This window comes from Nannobrachium achirus (assembly GCF_963921795.1).
Source record: "Nannobrachium achirus genome assembly, chromosome: 15".
NCBI lineage: Eukaryota > Metazoa > Chordata > Actinopteri > Myctophiformes > Myctophidae > Nannobrachium > Nannobrachium achirus.
The window spans coordinates 51,595,015-51,613,590 of record NC_137822.1 but is presented as its reverse complement, the minus strand read 5'-3'; the positions used below and the strand labels follow the sequence as shown (position 1 = coordinate 51,613,590).

General features: G+C 44.8%; 1 protein-coding gene and 1 long non-coding RNA gene across 2 annotated transcripts in view; one reads left to right on the top strand and one right to left on the bottom strand.

Annotated features, from left to right (window-relative positions):
• The window catches only part of LOC308300032 (limbic system-associated membrane protein-like), a gene marked incomplete at both ends in the record, with an annotated part of 209,104 nt that overhangs the window by 124,733 nt on the left and 65,795 nt on the right, over window positions 1–18,576 (bottom strand). The window lies entirely within an intron of this gene.
• On the top strand, window positions 13,411–17,901 carry LOC308300036. Its single transcript, XR_013962793.1, has 3 exons — window positions 13,411–13,522; window positions 16,605–16,744; window positions 17,565–17,901. It is a non-coding gene; the product is annotated as an uncharacterized lncRNA (long non-coding RNA).

The window sequence follows — 18,576 nt, the reverse complement described above, 5'->3', positions numbered from 1 at the left end:
AAACTAAATAAACATATTGTTTAAAAAAAAAGAAGAAGAAGAAAAAGCTAGTCGACGAAAAAAAAAACGTCAGTTTTAGTTGATGAAATCAACACTGGTCCTAACTCCACTTGATGGTCTGACAGCAATATGAATGTTGTTTGCTTTTACTTTATTCCCTGTTACAAAGGTTTTTTCTTCATTTTATTTCAGTTAGGAGCATCTGCAGATGCAGCACCATCATAGAGTGGGTAAGCAATTGAGCGCCCTTTAGACCCACGTGGGACAGGATGGGTCTTATATGTGCTGCATTAATAATTGTGGTCATTCATCAATGTCATGTTTAATGTCATGCTGGTCAAATGTTTGTTGGGGAAGACTGTGTATTGCTTCCCTCAGAGTAAAAAAAGGCAGTTTATGATTACGTGATGTACATAATCTTGTTCCTCCAAAACTGCTGTGTTTTCAGATTTAAATGAGTGTTTGTCAGCATCTAGTGTGTGTGTGTGTGTGTGTGTGTGTGTGTGTGTGTGTGTGTGTGTGTGTGTGTGTGTGTGTGTGTGTGTGTGTGTGTGTGTGTGTGTGTGAGTGTGTGCGTGCGCAAACTGTGCATACTGCATACACACCCACACCCACACGTGATTATCTCACTGTGTCTGCCTGTAGCAATGATCCCACTGTGTCTGCATGTAGTGCACGCACGCGCACACACACACACACACACACACACACACACACACACACACACACACACACACACACACACACACACACACACACACACACACACACACTTAATTAGCCACAGAACCTGTGACAGTGGCATTGTGAGCTGAGTAGCGACAGCAGTGAGTCTACCAGCCAAGCAGCCCAAAGTGGATTCTCATAAATCATACAAGTTTCTTTGAAGTCAAGGTCTATTCAGGCTTCGGACAAGAACGCTTGTCCATCACTGGACTTTACTTTTATTGGGGAAGGTGTTATTAAAGATGATGGTAACATTTTGGAAGTTCTATTTCTATTTAAAAAAAAATATATATATATTCGTCTTGGTGGGTGAGAAGTGCTTCTGTTTCCACACAACTTTAAAGCTACCGTGATTAACCACATACATGCATGGTACGCACACGCACGCAAACGCACAGACAGGCGGGGGCTTGGAAAGGTTTGGAAAAGGTTTGGGAACCCCTGCTACAGTATATACTACCATAAGATACTGTAGCGAACTGTATGTGTGTGTGAGACAGTTGAATACAGAGCAAGAGAGCTACGCTCAGATGACTAATGGTTTTTCAGCCTCGCGGCATAAGAAGACAAATTAGTCATATTAGCAGCAACATTTACCATGAAGACAACAAGTTTAACATTTATGTGAAACAGCTTTCACATAAAGTATACAGGGACGTGCTGGCCATTGGGAAAAGCGGGCCAACTCCCGAACGGCTGGTTCATTCCCGGCTGGTTCATTCCCGGCCGGTCCAGGCCGGCCATTAGGAAAAAAATCGTTCTATTTTGGGGGCTGGGCGGCCAAGTAAATTGTCACTGTCAGGCAGAAACCTTGTATCTCCAAGTTTCAAATTTGTAGATTTTTTGCGCAAAGCAAAGCCCTGCTTCATCATACAAGGCTGTTGCACAAAAGTAGTGAAAACAGCAGATCTACAAGCACACAGCGCCTCGCACCGCGTTTAAATCATTTCTAAAATGATAAATACAAAACAAACGGTTTTGGACATACAAGGTTTCCACCCGACAATGACGAAATATAATCATGTAATTGGCCCACTGGCTTGTCACTTGTCATGATCTGAAATGGCAAATCTTTGAGTAGCAGCAGCGCTATAGAGAGAGATTTCTCTCTATAGCGCGCAATGAGGGCCGCTCCAACTCTTTTTCCCGGGCTGAATCAGGGGCCCAGCATGTCCCTGAAAGTATACAACGTTTTTCACTTCAATGTATGGCTGCAATTAACTCGGCAAGGGCCAGGCATTATGGAAACTGGCTGTCCTTCAGTGGAGGAACCACAAGGTTCTCCACATATGTCTGATTTAGAAACAATCCACTCGATTCCACCTTCCTGAATGGAACACTGTCTCACACAGCAGTGGGTTGTAGATGCAAATGATCTGCCTGGTTTAACTGACTGTCACTTTATCACTTCCTCTAAAGTCTAAACCACTAAAACTTGCAGGCGCCGGAAATCTTAAATCCCAGGGGGAGCTGTGGGTGGAAGACACGCGCACGCACATGCGCACGCACAAAATCTTTTTTACCCCTTTTTTCAGTTCTGCATGGCGGCAGAAGCAATGAACAATAATGAATAGCCTATGCAATACGTAAAGAATGGTTCCTACCAACAACAAAAAAGGTTATCTTCGCCGCTACCAGGAGGGGGCTGCAGCCCCAAAAGCACCCTACTTCCGGCACTACTGAAAACTTGTATGAAGTCCTTCACACTGTGGTATGACCACTCCGATGGAGGCGGCGGGGTACAAACATATAATGCTCCTCATCTATGATTGCGAAGCGAGCAGAGCTATAGGTCAGGCAGACAATTCAAAGGAGCGCCACTTAGCTCCTGTGAGGGCAGGGAGAGAGGGCTGGTCTAGCACACCATTTTGTTTTAATCATGATCTTTCACTAAAACGTTGTCAATCCTTCATCCTTGTGAAAGATAATTTTTTTCCATAACACTACCATCGCCACAGCATCCACCTGTGGGCTCTGTTTCTATGATTCCCCATGGGGGTCGATTTCATTCCATTCCCTGTAAAATCTAGTTGGCAAATTATTTATCCTCATTCATGCTTAGAGAATTAATTAAACTAGAAAATCGCGGCCGCGTCATATCTAGAAATCGCACGCTTCGCGTGCTCACATGCACACACGCACAACTGCTCCAAGCCATGTTGCCCACCAAAAGCACTGTTTCTTCTTGTATTTTGTGTGTGTGTGTGTGTGTGTGTGTCGTAATGTCTGCACTACACTGTTCCTGCCACCAGGGGACACAGTAGGCCTACTACACTCGTAAGTACACTGCAGCGTGGAACTATTTGTAAGTCTGTGTTTCGGCCGGAAGGTTTATAATGGACGTACTATGATGTAATTTGCGTCATAGCATTAAATTATTGTTTTGTTTAATTGTACATCGTGCAAGTACAATACGTTCAGGGAAAGCAGCTAGGAATGTAGGGGGGAAATGCAGCGATGTATGTGTGAAAGGAGGAATCTGTAGAAGCAGTGGTGTGAGAGTCTATCAATGACATGCTTAAACAACACCAGGAGCTGGCCTGTCTATTATAGTAGAAAGATGTGACAGAGCCGTGATGCCAAATATGCTTAAATATTTACGCTCTTTATACAATATTATGCTCAATAAATATATTTATTAAATCCAAGAGTTGTCTGACTGAAGTTTCCTTTTCGATGGAGGATGCCAGTTAAAAAAACCTACACTCCTCTCATCTCCATCTTCCAATGCAGAAAAGTAAAAGAGAGGGGGAAATATTAGGAGAGCCGGAGACAAGTAGTGTACCGGTATATAGTGAGAGACAGTGACATTACGAAACGCATGATCTATTATCACAAATTGCTTTGTCACGTTTTCAAAAGATGACATGAGCTCACATCCCATGCACTTTCTCTGTTGCCATAAAAAGAGCTAAAACCTAATTGGGGAAATCACACTTTTTCTACGGCACATCATTTCGACTAAGGGTTAGGGTTAGGTTTAGGCATAGTTTTACAGAGGTTAGGGTAAGGGTTTAGGTTAGGTTCAGGCATAGTGGTTAACATTCACCAGGTTAGCATTCACCAGCGTCGGCAGGTTAGCATTTCACCAGGTTAACATTCACCCGCGTCGAAAAGATGTGCCGTGGTAAAGATGCTATGTCGAAATGATGACACGCTCCCAACTAATCAGAGGATCTCATCCATTTACACATAAAATCCACTGAATTTTGTTCAGACTCTGAGTCGCAATCCTATTTCACACTCATTCAGTGATCGTTTGTCTGTTATTGATTTAGCTTCCCCTGTGTTAGTGGCATCAAAGCCCATCAGGCAGGATTTCATGTGGAACTAGATTGGCATCCAGGGAATGTGTGTGCTCACTTTGGCAGTGACCGGGCCAACGGCGACTGAGATTAGGTGCACACAAACTGCGAGGACACACGGACGGACGCACGCACGCACGCACGCACGCACGGACACACGGACGGACGAAGGGGAAAACATACTCTCCCCCATGCCTTCGGCTGGTGGAGACAATTATAACTATTGTTTGTATTTTATATCAACGAAAATCTCTGCAAACAGTGACAGCAGAGCCATTGAAAACAGCACATTTCCACAACATGATAGTGACGATAGCGATTAAACTGCTTGGATTGTACAGTATCTCGAGGTAGTGGTGGGCGATATGGAAAAATACAATATCACAATATTTTCCCAAGCTGTACACGATTTTATCACAATTCTTTTTCACGTTGGTTTTATGGTTATTTTTCAAGTTACTTGACAAAAACTAGACTCTCTGGGTTCCTTTTGGGAGGTCTAAATTGAACTTTACAAGTATGTAACTCCAAACCCCAAAATAGGGTCCCGACCCACAGGTTGAGAACCACTGTTCTAAAGTGTCCCCCCGCACCGCCTGAAGTTTCAAAATAGTATGTTCTTTTGTAAATTAAAGCCCTGCTTCATCAATACAAGTGTTGCACAAAAGTAGTGAAAATAGCCAATCTACAAGCGCAGTACAAGGCGTTGTGCGCTTGCACTGTGACAATTTTCACTACTTTAACTTGTTTGTCCTTTAATAATAAAAAAGGAAGGTTTTGGAAATACACTCAGGGACATGCTGGGCCCCTGATTCAGCCCGGGAAAAAGAGTTGGAGAGGCCCTCATTGCGCGCTATAGAGAGAGAGAGAGATCTCTATAATAGCGCTGCTGCTGCTCAAAGATTTGCCATTTCAGATCATGACAAGTGACAAGCCAGTGGGCCAATTACATGAGTTATATTTTGTTGTTGTCGGGTGGAAACCTTGTCAGGTCCAAAACCGTTTGTTTTGTATTTATCATTTTAAAAATGATTTAAACTAGTGAAAACAGCCGATCTACAAGCACACAACGCCTCGCACCGCGAGCGTTGTGTGCTTGTAAATCTGCTGTTTTCACTACTTTTGTGCGACGGCCTTGTGTGATGAAGCAGGACTTTGCTTTGTGAAAAAATGTACAAATTTGAAACTTGGAGATACGAGGTTTCTGCCCGACAGTGACGATTTACTTTGTTGGCCGCCCAGCCCCCAAAATGGAACGAGGGCCGACATTTTATTTTTATTTTTTTCCTAATGGCCGGCCTGGACCGGCCGGGAATGAACCGGCCCTTCGGGAGTTGTCCCGCTTTTCCCAATGGCCAGCACGTACGTCCCTGTTTACACCCGACAACAACGATTTATTTGACATGCCTAAAATACGCATTCCAGGTTGAACGTGTTTCAAGGAGCAGGGGAACCAACTCTAGAGTCCTCCTATGCACTCAACAGAGTGCTGGTACAAGAGGAACCACTCTGCATGATGACACAACCACAACCATTAACTCATCCAACTGCATGCGTCAAACATGCCCTTACACTCTCACCATACTGCTTCATAATAATTTAACTATTGAGGGCAGACACGTACAGATAGCATTGGAGGGGCAGGGGCTGGAATTTGAAAAGGGCACCTTTTTTTTTACATTTCTACGCAGATTTAGAGGAATATCTCATTTAAATTAACTCTAGGAATCTATGATTATTCTGAAAAAATACCCAAACTCCACAAACCTTCACAAACATTCATATAGTCGTTGTCGGGTGGAGACCTTGTATCTCCAAGTTTCAATTTGTACGTTCTTTCGCAAAGTAAAAACCTGCTTTATCATACAAGGCTGTTGCACAAAAGTAGTGAACAGCAGATCTACAAGCACACAACGCCTCGCGGTGCGAGGCGTTGTGTGCTTGTAGATCGGCTGTTTTCACTAGGTTAAATCATTTTTTAAATGATAAATGCAAAACAACGGCTTTGGACATACAAGGTTTTCACCCAACAACGACGATATAAAAGTTATACTTGTTATAATAAGAAGTGTTAGTCTAAATAGGTGGACGCGGAAGTGGATGTTTGGAGTGGATCGTCGTGAGTGGACAGGGATTATTCTCCAATTCCAGGACACCTGTGTGCATCTTTTGAGGGCTCATCATATCACATCATATTCTATGATTTTTCAAAGGTTAGTGAAAATCTCTCAGAAAGCGTGGCAGCGAACGACTTAAGAAAACAGAAAATATTGAATTTGTTGAGTGGTTATTTTCTTGGAGCCATGAAGTGCAGACCCCTGGTAAATGAAGTTGAATATCATTAACCCGGGATCCTGGTCAATAAACAATCTAGAATAAACAAAGGCCAGAGTGATCAGATAAAGATGTTTTGCTTTTCTTTTGGCAATTACCGGCAAATGCATCTTTTCTCATGCCAATGAAGCCATTTGAATTGAATTGAATTGAATTGAATTGAATTGAATTGAATTGCATTTTGTGTGCGTGCGTGCGTGCGTGCGTGCGTGCGTGCGTGCGTGCGTGCGGGTGGGTGTATGTGTGTGTCGTGGTGGGTGCGGACGAGAGAGCACATCCACGTGAAAGAGAGTCACACTAATGTGTGTGTGCATATGTGTGTGTGAGAGACACGTCACTGTGCATGCATGTGTGCATGCGTACATGGTATGCATGTCTGTGTGAGTATCTGAGAAAGATGTTACAGGATTTTCTCTCTTCAGTCTCTCTTCTCTATCAGTGCTAATCTCCAGTCATTTTCCCAGCATAATGTTGACTCATTCATGGAGTCAAATTAATAAGTGGGTAATATGGAGCGATATGCTCACTGTCTGGGCTCATTGTTACTGACAGACAGAACGCTTGAGTAATTTCTCTGCTTCTCTTCTCTTTTCCTAATTATTCAATCGGTTTCTTTTGAGGCATCGCAACGCTGCAGATGACAAAAGGAGAGAGACTGAATATTACTAGTAAGACGCCTCAGGGCGACATGGGCAAGGTCATGCCAATTCTTTGCCATCTGGTATATCGGACCAGTTGCCCATATATGGAGACCCGTGAATGATAGTCAACAATGTGATGTAGAACATGCCCATATATGGGCATTCCCATATGCCCTTAATATTGATGATATCGGGACAGGGCTCTCCATATATGGGCATAAAACGGACAAGGACATAATTCATTTGCAAGTGTGACTTGTGATGACATCAGCGATCTCCATATATGGGCATAGTGGTTCCCCTATACATCACAGTGACATCAGAGATGATGTCAGAGCGACAAACCCATAGAACCACAGACAAACCCATAGAACCACAGTGTCAGGCGTGACGTACAGAGATACGTGGACAAGATGTGCCGGTTTTCCTAGTATTCTTGCAACCTACTGTTGTAATTAACACGTGACATTGGGATGGAGGGAGGGGAACGTGTATGCATGTAAGAGAGAGAGACTTACCGGTAAGTAATTACCGTAAGAAGTGATGACAGGGACGTGCTGGGCCCCTGATTCAGCCAGGGAAAAAGAGTTGAAGAGGCCCTCATTGCGCGCCATAGAGAGAGATTTCTCTCTATAGCGCTGCTACTACTCAAAGATTTGCCATTTCAGATCATGACAAGTAACAAGCCAGAGGGCCAATTACTGTACATGAGTTATATTTCGTCGTTGTCGGGTGGAAACCTTGTATGTCCAAAACTGTTTGTTTTGTATTTATCATTTAAAAAATGATTTAAACTAGTGAAAACAGCCGATCTACAAGCACACAACGCCTCGCGGTGCGAGGCGTTGTGTGCTTGTAGATCTGCTGTTTTCACTACTTTTGTGCAACTGCCTTGTATGATGAAGCAGGGCTTCCTAATGGCCGGCCTGGACCGGCCGGGAATGAACCGGCCGTTCGGGAGTTGTCCCGCTTTTCCCAATGGCCAGCACGTCCCTGAGTGATGATAATGCGCATGTTGGAAAATTCATTTCAATTGAAGAGCAGCGAGAGATGAGAGAAGTTGGAGGAAAGGTCAAAGAAGAAGTATGATTGAAGTATGATTGAAATACAGTAACGAAAGAAAATCCTATTATAGATTTGACTTTGAACTAAGCTTGCTCAAGGCTAAACATTCTGACCGTGTGTAAGGTGTAAGGAGGAACAAAGCTCTTGTGGCGTTGCGATATGTGGAATAAAAATGAATAAAACAGTTGTTTGCGAAAACGAGGGGGTGAAATGAAGACCCTGCTCGTTGGCAGGGAGAATGAGCTGCAGAGAAGAGTCCCTATAAGTGATGCCAAGTGTGTGGATGTATTAGGAAGCAGGAGCGTCACAAGGGGTGGGGAAAGTGGGACTGAGTTACTAGGGCCCAAGGTGGAGGGGCCTTCATTATTTTATACTTTCGCTATTGAAAAAATAGCAGATATACAATACTCGGTGCCGCGCTGTAAGCTTGTAGATCTGCTATTTTTGAAAAGTTGTGAAAATGTGTGCAAATCTTTCAATGTATTTTTTAAGCGAACTTTTGTAATCAAAATTTTGATTCTGGAACTAAATATTTTGAGAAGGGGGTCCGTGGCCAAATACATATGAATTTGGGGGGTCCTTCACTCGAAAACATTTTTTTTGCACACATTTTCAAGATTTTTCAAAAATAGCAGATCTACAATCTCGCAGCGCTGCACTCGGTGCCACGCTGTGAGCTTGTATATCTGCTATTTTTCCATAGTTAAACCACAAAATAATGCGTAACAATGCGTTCCCAGTCTAAATGGGTCAAACCCCCTCCCCCTATGAAGAACATTCATGGGGGGCCCGCAGTGAATCCTTGTACCCAGGGCCCAGAATTTGGTGTGACACCCCTGCGAGGAAGTGACATCATGTGTGAGGAGAGACACAGAGAGAGAGTAGAGTGTGGACAGATGTAGGATTATTGCAATGTGTTCTCTGCCAGGTTGAATGAGGTGCGACGACTGGGATTTGGTTGCCATGTCGTAGACATCTGTTGTGTGCGCGTGCGTGCGTGCAGTACATGCATGGAATTGCTGGTGTTCATGCTTGAGCTCCAGGCTGAGCACAAGGCAGAGTGGGTAAATCATTATGGAGAGTGGATGCTATTTCACTGTCTGACAAGTTTGAAATGCTAAATCTCTAGGAGAATCTTTGACAGCTAGGGTAATTTTGGGTCTCATTCACTTACTATACACTATACTATAAAGGGAAAAAAGTGGGTTTAAGTGGGTTGTGAGGGGTCTAACTAGGTGTTTTTAATTATTCTGAATCCATTGCAAGCACTTGTTTTGCACAAATAACATTCCTTGGGCTAAAAACGGCCCCGCAAGTCAATGGTTTAGTGATGAGTCGTCACTTTTCACAGTTTTGTTGGGGCTGTTTTTAGTCAAGAATGTTTTTCGTGCAAAATGAATGCTTGCAATGGATTCGGAATAATTACAAACACCTAGTTAGACCCCTCACATCCCACTTACAGCAGCTTTTTTGGGAATCTTTTTTTCCCCTTTATAGTATAGTGGGGGGGCTCTCTCCATTCCGACATGTCGCCACTCCGACAGTGATTTCTAATTGTCGGAGTGGCGGTACTAAACCAATTTTGCAAACGTCCTACCACTCCGACTACGTATCGCCACTCCGACTAGTATAATTCCTCGAAATGACGTCCCCTCCCCCCTTCTCTCTCTCTCTCTCTCTCTCTCTCTCTCTCTCTCTCTCTCTCTCTCTCTCTCTCTCCCCTCCTCCGCTATTATGATCGTCTCCCCCCCCTTCTCTCTCTCTCTCTCTCTCTCTCTCTCTCTCTCTCTCTCTCTCTCTCTCCTCTCTCTCTCTCTCTCTCTCTCTCTCTCCCCCCTCCTCCGCTATTATGATGCGCACGCACTAAAAAAAAAGAGAGAGAGAGCCAAGCCTAGCCTATTTGTCGAAGTGGCGACATGTCGGAGTCGCGACATGTCGAAGTGGCGACATGTCGGAGTGGCGGGATTGACCCAACAAAGTTTAAAATTCAAAATCCCTAGGAGAATCTTTGACAGCTGACTGTCAAAGATTCTCCTAGGGATTTTGAATTTTAAACTTTGTTAGATATGTTACTAGACACCTTTACGAACACATTGGTGTAGAAATCGTTTGGTGAGGAATTTATTCCCAGATTTGACAGGTATGCTGATAATATTCCCTGACTATTGTTCCACAACGTATAAGGCAATAGTCGCAGAGTTGCACTCATTAATACAACACTCCTACACAACTAACGTAGTGCTGTGACATGAACACAACACTCCTACACAACTAACGTAGTGCTGTGACATGAAAACAACACTCCTAAACAACTAACGTAGTGCTGTGACATGAATACAACACTCCTACACTACTACTGTGCTGTGCAGCAGATAAGTGCTGGAGTCAATCTGTCCCAAAGCTCCACTCAGTCACCCCAATCATCAACAAGGCTTAAAGGAGTAGTTCACCCCCAACATTACTTATTTTCTATTGATGGCACGCGTGTAGATCGGCAGTTTTCACCATTTTTGAAAATGTGTGTTTGTGACTTCTGTCTGTGACAGAACAGGGAGGGTGTCATTTACATTACAATGACACAGTGCTCATATTTGTGCATCAGTGCTTCTGATATTAATTTAAATGATCTGCTCTGAACCGAATGACATGAGAGGCTGCTACGCTTAACCCCAGCAGTAGAAACCTGAACAGAGTATAGGCAGGGGTGTCACACCAAATTCTGGGCCCTGGGTACAAGGATTCACTTCAATTATTTAGTGCTTTAACTATTGAAACATAGCAGATATACAAGCTCACAGCGCGGCACCGAGTGCTGCACTGTGAGCTTGTAGATCTGCTATTTTTGAAAGATCGTGACAACTTTTAAGAAAAAAAAACTATATTTCTATGTCAGTGGTGCTCAAACCTTTTTAATGTGAAGGACCGCCAAAATCATATGTATTTGGCCACGGACCCCCATCTCAAAATATTTAGCTCCAGGGACCTCCCCAGAAGCAACATTTTAGTTACAAATGTTCGCTTAGAAAATACATATATTCAAAGATTTGCACACATTTTCATGACTTTTCAATAATAGCAGATCTACAAGAACGCAGCGCGGCACTCGGTGCCGCTCTGTAATTAAGGCCCCTCCACCATCGACCCTCTACTCAGTGGTTCTCAATCTGTGGGGGGGTCCCCAAATTATTTTGGAGGCACCTCTCTCTCTCTGTCTGTCTCTCTCTCTCTCTCTCTCTCTCTCTCTCTCTCTCTCTCTCTCTCTCACACACACACACACACACACGCAGACACATACATACACACACGCACACGCACACACACATATGTTATGCACACAGCTGCTATGCAACCTGTGGTGTTTTACAAACAGGATTAGTCTCTGTAAATCTGGGCTCCCTGGTGTGCCGCTCTCTTTCACCTCACACGCACACGCCATTTAACATTGTAACATAACATTTCATAACACACTAGGGACTGAAGCTTGAGACGAGACGGGATGTAATAAACTGTATTTGGAAATCAATAATGCCAAAGAGAAAGAGAGAGAGAGAGAGAGAGAGAGAGGAGAGAGAGAGAGAGAGAGAGAGAGAGAGAGAGAGAGAGAGAGAGAGAGAGAGAGAGAGAGAGAGAGAGAGAGTCAATGATGATTTACCCAGCAGGCTAAAGTAGTAGCATATCACTATTTATGAATGGAGATGTCATAGTCTAATAATGCATCCTGGGGGACATGGAAGAATGGAATTGCAACTGGAGCAATTGGAGGAGATGACGACAGCCTTCGCGAGGCCTCCTCTGTGAGTAACAGGAAATGGTGAGAGACCAGCCTGTGAAACTAATGTCGCCAACCAGTCATCACCCAGCTGGCAGACCGGGACGCAAGAGGCTGGAGGGACATCGTACGTCCACGTCAGGACGGGTGGCCATCCCGACCATCGAGCACCAGGTTCTGTCAGTGCTCCAGATCAATGTAGAAGGCCTCACCATCGCCAAACTGGAAGTCACTCGCCACCTCGCTGACTCCCACAAAGTAGCAGCCGTCCTCCTTCAGGAGACACACTGTGACACTGATAACATCCTCAAGCTGCCGGGATTCCAACTTGCTGGGTCCACTCACAGCAAACAGCATGGACTTGCAACCTTTGTAAGGAACGACCTTAGCTGGACAGCCACTGGCCAATCCCCACCAGGCTCATCCATTGAATGGCTGTCTACTAAAGTGCAGTCCACATCGGTCATCAATGTCTACAAGCCCCCACCATCAACGTTGACCATGGCATCGCTCCCGCTGGCACCTGCACCCGCCATCTACGCAGGGGACTTCAACTGTCAACACACAGATTGGGGTTATAGCCATACAACACCAAACGGAGAGACATCACCCGCTTCGAACGTTATCAGAACATAGAATGTCCATTATCAGCCTTTATTAACTGCATAGAATGCGCCCATTATGGCCATATTGCCCATACTGAGGAACTCATTATGTTTTTATCAGACATAGTCTCTGTTGATTATGGTACGTCCCATGGAAAATGCCCATACTCTCGTTCAGGCACTATGTTTTAATCAGACATTCTGTCTGTTGATAATGTAACGTTCTATTACATCACATCGGCCGATATGTCAGTCACGTGACTGCTGTTTTTTTTTGTTTCGTTTTTTTCAACACTGCTCCCATAACCTTTATTCTCAGTGTTATATGCAATATTTTACGAAAGTTTCTGCATTATATTGTTCACTGATACAAGACTGACAGTCTTATTATAATTATCTTCAAAATAGCGTTGGTACTTTCTCCCTTTTTAGTCCTTACGTCAACATAAACATTCAGATTTCAAAGATACGGCGTTTGCTCAATAGCCAAGGATGTTACAATTATGGACGGCCCCTCACATGTACGCATAATGTTCCGTGTTGTTTAATAATAATCATTTTTGATCCGATCGGTGGCTTTTAACAACGCGACCCCATCGGCCGTTGGGGTGTATTGCACCTTATAACTCCTATCACTGATCTGATTAAAATGCTTTTTACTAAACAATACAGAATGCACTCGTGCCGAGGTTGGGCCGTATATAATTGTAACATCTGTAGCCCCGGGGAAATAACTCTATATTTGAAATCTGAACGTCTTTGTAGATGTACGGAGGGAGAACGTGCAAAGATTATTTTTTTGAAGATATCACGTTCGGAATGCGATTGATCCCAGGCTGAGACTGACTACTGTATCCGGTTATTTCCACGCGTTACGACGCGTTGGCACAGACAGAGTATTTCCGTATCCTGTCCAGTGCGGAAGTAATGTGTAACGCGAAATTATCACACTCAGACTGAACCACCCGGGACCAACCAGGAGGCTAAAACAGAGGCTCGTGGATTGTTGTTTAACTCGTTTCACAAGAGAAAAGAAGCTCGCTTTCGTGGATATCTTCATATAGCGACTCCATTCAGGTAAGAGACAATAGGCATCATCTAGAATGACTCAATGGGGGTGTATTGTTAAAATGTTAGGCTGTTCTACAGTAGGTCTGTAATGTTTTTTCTTTACCTTGCAACACATGCTAACTCTCATGCTAACTGAAAGCTATTAAAGCTAACAACAACAACAGCTCCCTCCCTCAGCCAGGGACCCCTTCTTAGCTGAGAGAGAGATGAAGCAGGGACCCCTTAGCTGAGAGAGCAGGGACCCCTTAGTTGAGAGAGAGATGAAGCAGGGACCCCTTAGCTGAGAGAGAGATGAAGCAGGGACCCCTTAGTTGAGAGAGAGATGAAGCAGGGACCCCTTAGCTGAGAGAGAGATGAAGCAGGGACCCCTTAGTTGAGAGAGAGATGAAGCAGGGACCCCTTAGTTGAGAGAGAGATGAAGCAGGGACCCCTTAGCTGAGAGAGAGATGAAGCAGGGACCCCTTAGCTGAGAGAGATGAAGCAGGGACCCCTTAGCTGAGAGAGAGATGAAGCAGGGACCCCTTAGCTGAGAGAGAGATGAAGCAGGGACCCCTTAGCTGAGAGAGATGAAGCAGGGACCCCTTAGCTGAGAGAGAGATGAAGCAGGGACCCCTTAGCTGAGAGAGATGAAGCAGGGACCCCTTAGCTGAGAGAGAGATGAAGCAGGGACCCCTTAGCTGAGAGAGATGAAGCAGGGACCCCTTAGCCGGGAGAGATGAAGCAGGGACCCCTTAGCTGAGAGAGAGATGAAGCAGGGACCCCTTAGCTGAGAGAGAGATGAAGCAGGGGACCCCTTAGCTGAGAGAGAGATGAAGCAGGGACCCCTTAGCTGAGAGAGAGATGAAGCAGGGACCCCTTAGCTGAGAGAGAGATGAAGCAGGGACCCCTTAGCTGAGAGAGATGAAGCAGGGACCCCTTAGCTGAGAGAGAGATGAAGCAGGGACCCCTTAGCTGAGAGAGAGATGAAGCAGGGACCCCTTAGCTGAGAGAGATGAAGCAGGGACCCCTTAGCTGAGAGAGAGATGAAGCAGGGACCCCTTAGCTGAGAGAGATGAAGCAGGGACCCCTTAGCTGAGAGAGATGAAGCAGGGACCCCTTAGCTGAGAGAGAGATGAAGCAGGGACCCCTTAGCTGAGAGAGATGAAGCAGGGACCCCTTAGCCGGGAGAGATGAAGCAGGGACCCCTTCGCTGAGAGAGATGAAGCAGGGACCCCCTTAGCTGAGAGAGAGATGAAGCAGGGACCCCTTAGCTGAGAGAGAGATGAAGCAGGGACCCCTTAGCTGAGAGAGATGAAGCAGGGACCCCTTAGCTGAGAGAGATGAAGCAGGGACCCCTTAGCTGAGAGAGAGATGAAGCAGGGGACCCCTTAGCTGAGAGAGAGATGAAGCAGGGACCCCTTAGCTGAGAGAGAGATGAAGCAGGGACCCCTTAGCTGAGAGAGAGATGAAGCAGGGACCCCTTAGCTGAGAGAGAGATGAAGCAGGGACCCCTTAGCTGAGAGAGATGAAGCAGGGACCCCTTAGCTGAGAGAGATGAAGCAGGGACCCCTTAGCTGAGAGAGAGATGAAGCAGGGACCCCTTAGCTGAGAGAGATGAAGCAGGGACCCCTTAGCCGGGAGAGATGAAGCAGGGACCCCTTCGCTGAGAGAGATGAAGCAGGGACCCCCTTAGCTGAGAGAGAGATGAAGCAGGGACCCCTTAGCTGAGAGAGAGATGAAGCAGGGACCCCTTAGCTGAGAGAGATGAAGCAGGGACCCCTTAGCTGAGAGAGATGAAGCAGGGACCCCTTAGCTGAGAGAGAGATGAAGCAGGGGACCCCTTAGCTGAGAGAGAGATGAAGCAGGGACCCCTTAGCTGAGAGAGAGATGAAGCAGGGACCCCTTAGCTGAGAGAGAGATGAAGCAGGGACCCCTTAGCTGAGACCCCCCCCCCTAGGGGGTCCCCGGAGTTACTACTGGGGGTCCTCCAAATCTTTGAGTGATATAAACCTTTTTTCTACTCCTTTTTTATATTAACTACTTGAACCCTAGTGTCCATATTCTGAGAACTGTAGCCCAAAATAGCAGATCTACAAGCTCACAACGCCTCAATCAGCTGTTTTTGGCAAAGACCTTTGGTGTAGAGGGGAAAAAGAGCAGACCAAGTACAGAGTGAAAGGTCAAGTTTATTAAGTATTGACAGTTCAAGTGGTTAAATATCTGAAAACACAAATTGACATGAAAATACACTGATGATTGTGCTGTCAAACAATGAAACTATATGGAATCTAATCAATCTATGAACAGGTTGTGGGGGTCCCTGCTTCAATCTCTCTCAACTAATGGGTCCTTGGCCTGAAAACGTTGTTTAATCTGTCAATTATTTAAGCAATTAATCAGATTGTGGCATTTGTTTAGCTATTACCTTATACATTCTGATTAAAGAATAGCTACACATTTGTCAGGCTAAATTGTAACCGTGTTCTTTTCAAATAGGTAATTTAAAAATAAATATTCAAGGCATATTTTTAGCAGGGTTCCCACGGTCATGAAATTACTGGAAATATTTTGAAACAGTCCTGGAAGGTCCAGGAGAAATAGCTATGCATTCTTTGAATATTAGAGGCAGAAATTGTGAAAATAGCCGATCTTCATGCTCACAACGTTGCGAGGCGTTGTGAGCATGTAGATCTGCTATTTTCACAATAGAACAGTGTTATACAACATTTCTCAACTCTTTAGTGCTCTTCAGGGTGCCGGGTCCCCAGTAAAAACATGATTATTTCGGGGTCACGGCCTGAAAAGGTTGAGAACCACTGGCATACACTACCTGTCTTTGGGCATTGTGCATAGGAGTAAGCAACATGTTATTGAGCTGAATTATTGTTATATAGTCCTGTATATTGGGTTAAATATTCTGGAAAAGTTTTGGAAATTAATTGGAAAACATTTGTGGGAACCCTGAGTAATGTGTGTGTGTGTGTGTGTGTGTGTGTGTGTGTGTGTGTGTGTGTGTGTGTGTGTGTGTGTGTGTGTGTGTGTGTGTGTGTGTGTGTGTGTGTGTTTGTGTTTGTGTTTGTGTGTTTGTGTGTGTGTGTATTACTACCAGCGGGGCATCCTGGCCTACCAGTTCAAAGAAAGGCCCAAGAACATTCGCTTCATCGACGAGGAAGATGCAGGCTGCCACGGTGCCCCAGCCCCACAGACCAGCTACGTCACCATCATCCCAGCCAACCCCATAAGCACCAGGTAGGCCTGTCACAATTATTACCAGGGTTCCCACGGTCATGAAATTCCTGGAAATATTTTGAGATTAGAATCATATTTTTCCAGTACTGGAAAAGTTTTGGAATTGATCAAGGCTCCTGGAAGGCCCTGGAAAAAATAGCTATGCATTGTCTTTGGTTATTGATTTGGTTAATACCTCTGAAATGGCAAATTAAACATGGGCCAAATTGTCAAATATTAGAGCCAGAAATTGTGAAAATAGCCGATCTACATGCTCACAACGTCTCGCAGCGCAGTTTTGGAAATTAATTGATAAAAAGCTGTGGGAACCCTGTTTTAGTTCTTTAGCACGGTATTAATAGAAATTCCAGCGATTATGTGCCGATTTGATTACGATTACTAAACTAGTAAGACGCCTCAGGGCGACAATTCTTGGCCATCTGGCCAGTGATGTATATCGGACCAGTTACCCATATACTATATGGAGATCCATGTACTGTACGTCCCTTTTATGCCCATACATGGAGATCCCTGTCTGAACCAGCCGCACATAATATGGGCTGTCTTCCTCCACATATGGGCAATTCCATTATGCAGTTCTGTTAGATATGGGCTTAATCAGGAATCTCCATATATGGGCATAAAAGATTCTGGGGAATACCCATATATGGACTTTTACATAGGTGATGTCACCGGATGTATCAAGGGAACCAACCCATATGTAAAAATGTGTACACACACACGTCTACACGGAGATAAGCTGTGACATTTCTCATGGCAACCTTAAGTCGCAATTAGTTGGGGCACTCCAAATTTACACAAACTCTGTTTTTCTCCACAGATGAAGCCCAAACATGCCAGGAAGGTCAACGTTGCGGCTGACTCTGGATTGCCACAGTGACCTCCGAGAGAGCAGCATGGATCTGTCTACAGCAGGATCAGCATGTGCGACCACTGGAGCACTTTTGGACTGAACTCTTTACATTTGGATTTGGTGGACAGATTTGTGGAGTATTTATCTGCAACTGCCTGAGGACAATGAAACAAAATGGACTTCCAGGAGCTGCTCACCAGCTTCTACCGGAATGGAGAGCACCTCCCACGGTCACCAGCCCATTCGCCTATAACTTATTCGCCTTAACAGATTTCGCTCTTTCACCGTGCATGGAGGAGAGTCTTTTCACGGCCGTTGAAGAGCCATTTCGCCTAAATGTTCAAGGGTCCGTCTTTTTTATCCATTTTGCCTGGCTGCCACGCTGTGGGCAGACAGACAGACAGGTAGACAGACAGACAGACAGACAGACAGACAGACAGAATTTGGCACAGAGCAGAGGAGCGCGAACCAGACACCACTTCACCATAATAAAGCAGCAGTAGTAGGCTATCTTCCAAATCAAATTGTCAGGAGGACATCATGTCATGACTCATGACCTTGCGCAGCAGTGCACGTATCAATTAATTAATTATTTAGACACTGATTCCAAAGCTCTAATCTGTATGTCTGCTCAATTCTGCTGTAAACATAATGTTGGCCTTCGTTCCATTTTGGGGGCTGGGCGGCCAACAAAGTAAATCGTCACTGTCGGGCAGAAACCTTGTATCTCCAAGTTTCAAATGTGTACATTTTTTCGCAAAGCCCTGCTTCATCAAACAAGGCTGTCGCACAAAAGTAGTGAAAACAGCCGATCTACAAGCACACAACGCCTCTTTAATTACTTTATTAAATGATAAATACAAAACAAACGGTTTTCTACCCGACAACGACAAATTATAACTCAAGTAATTGGCCCACTGGCTTGTCACTTGTCATGATCTGAAATGGCAAATCTTTGAGTAGCAGCAGCGCTATGGAG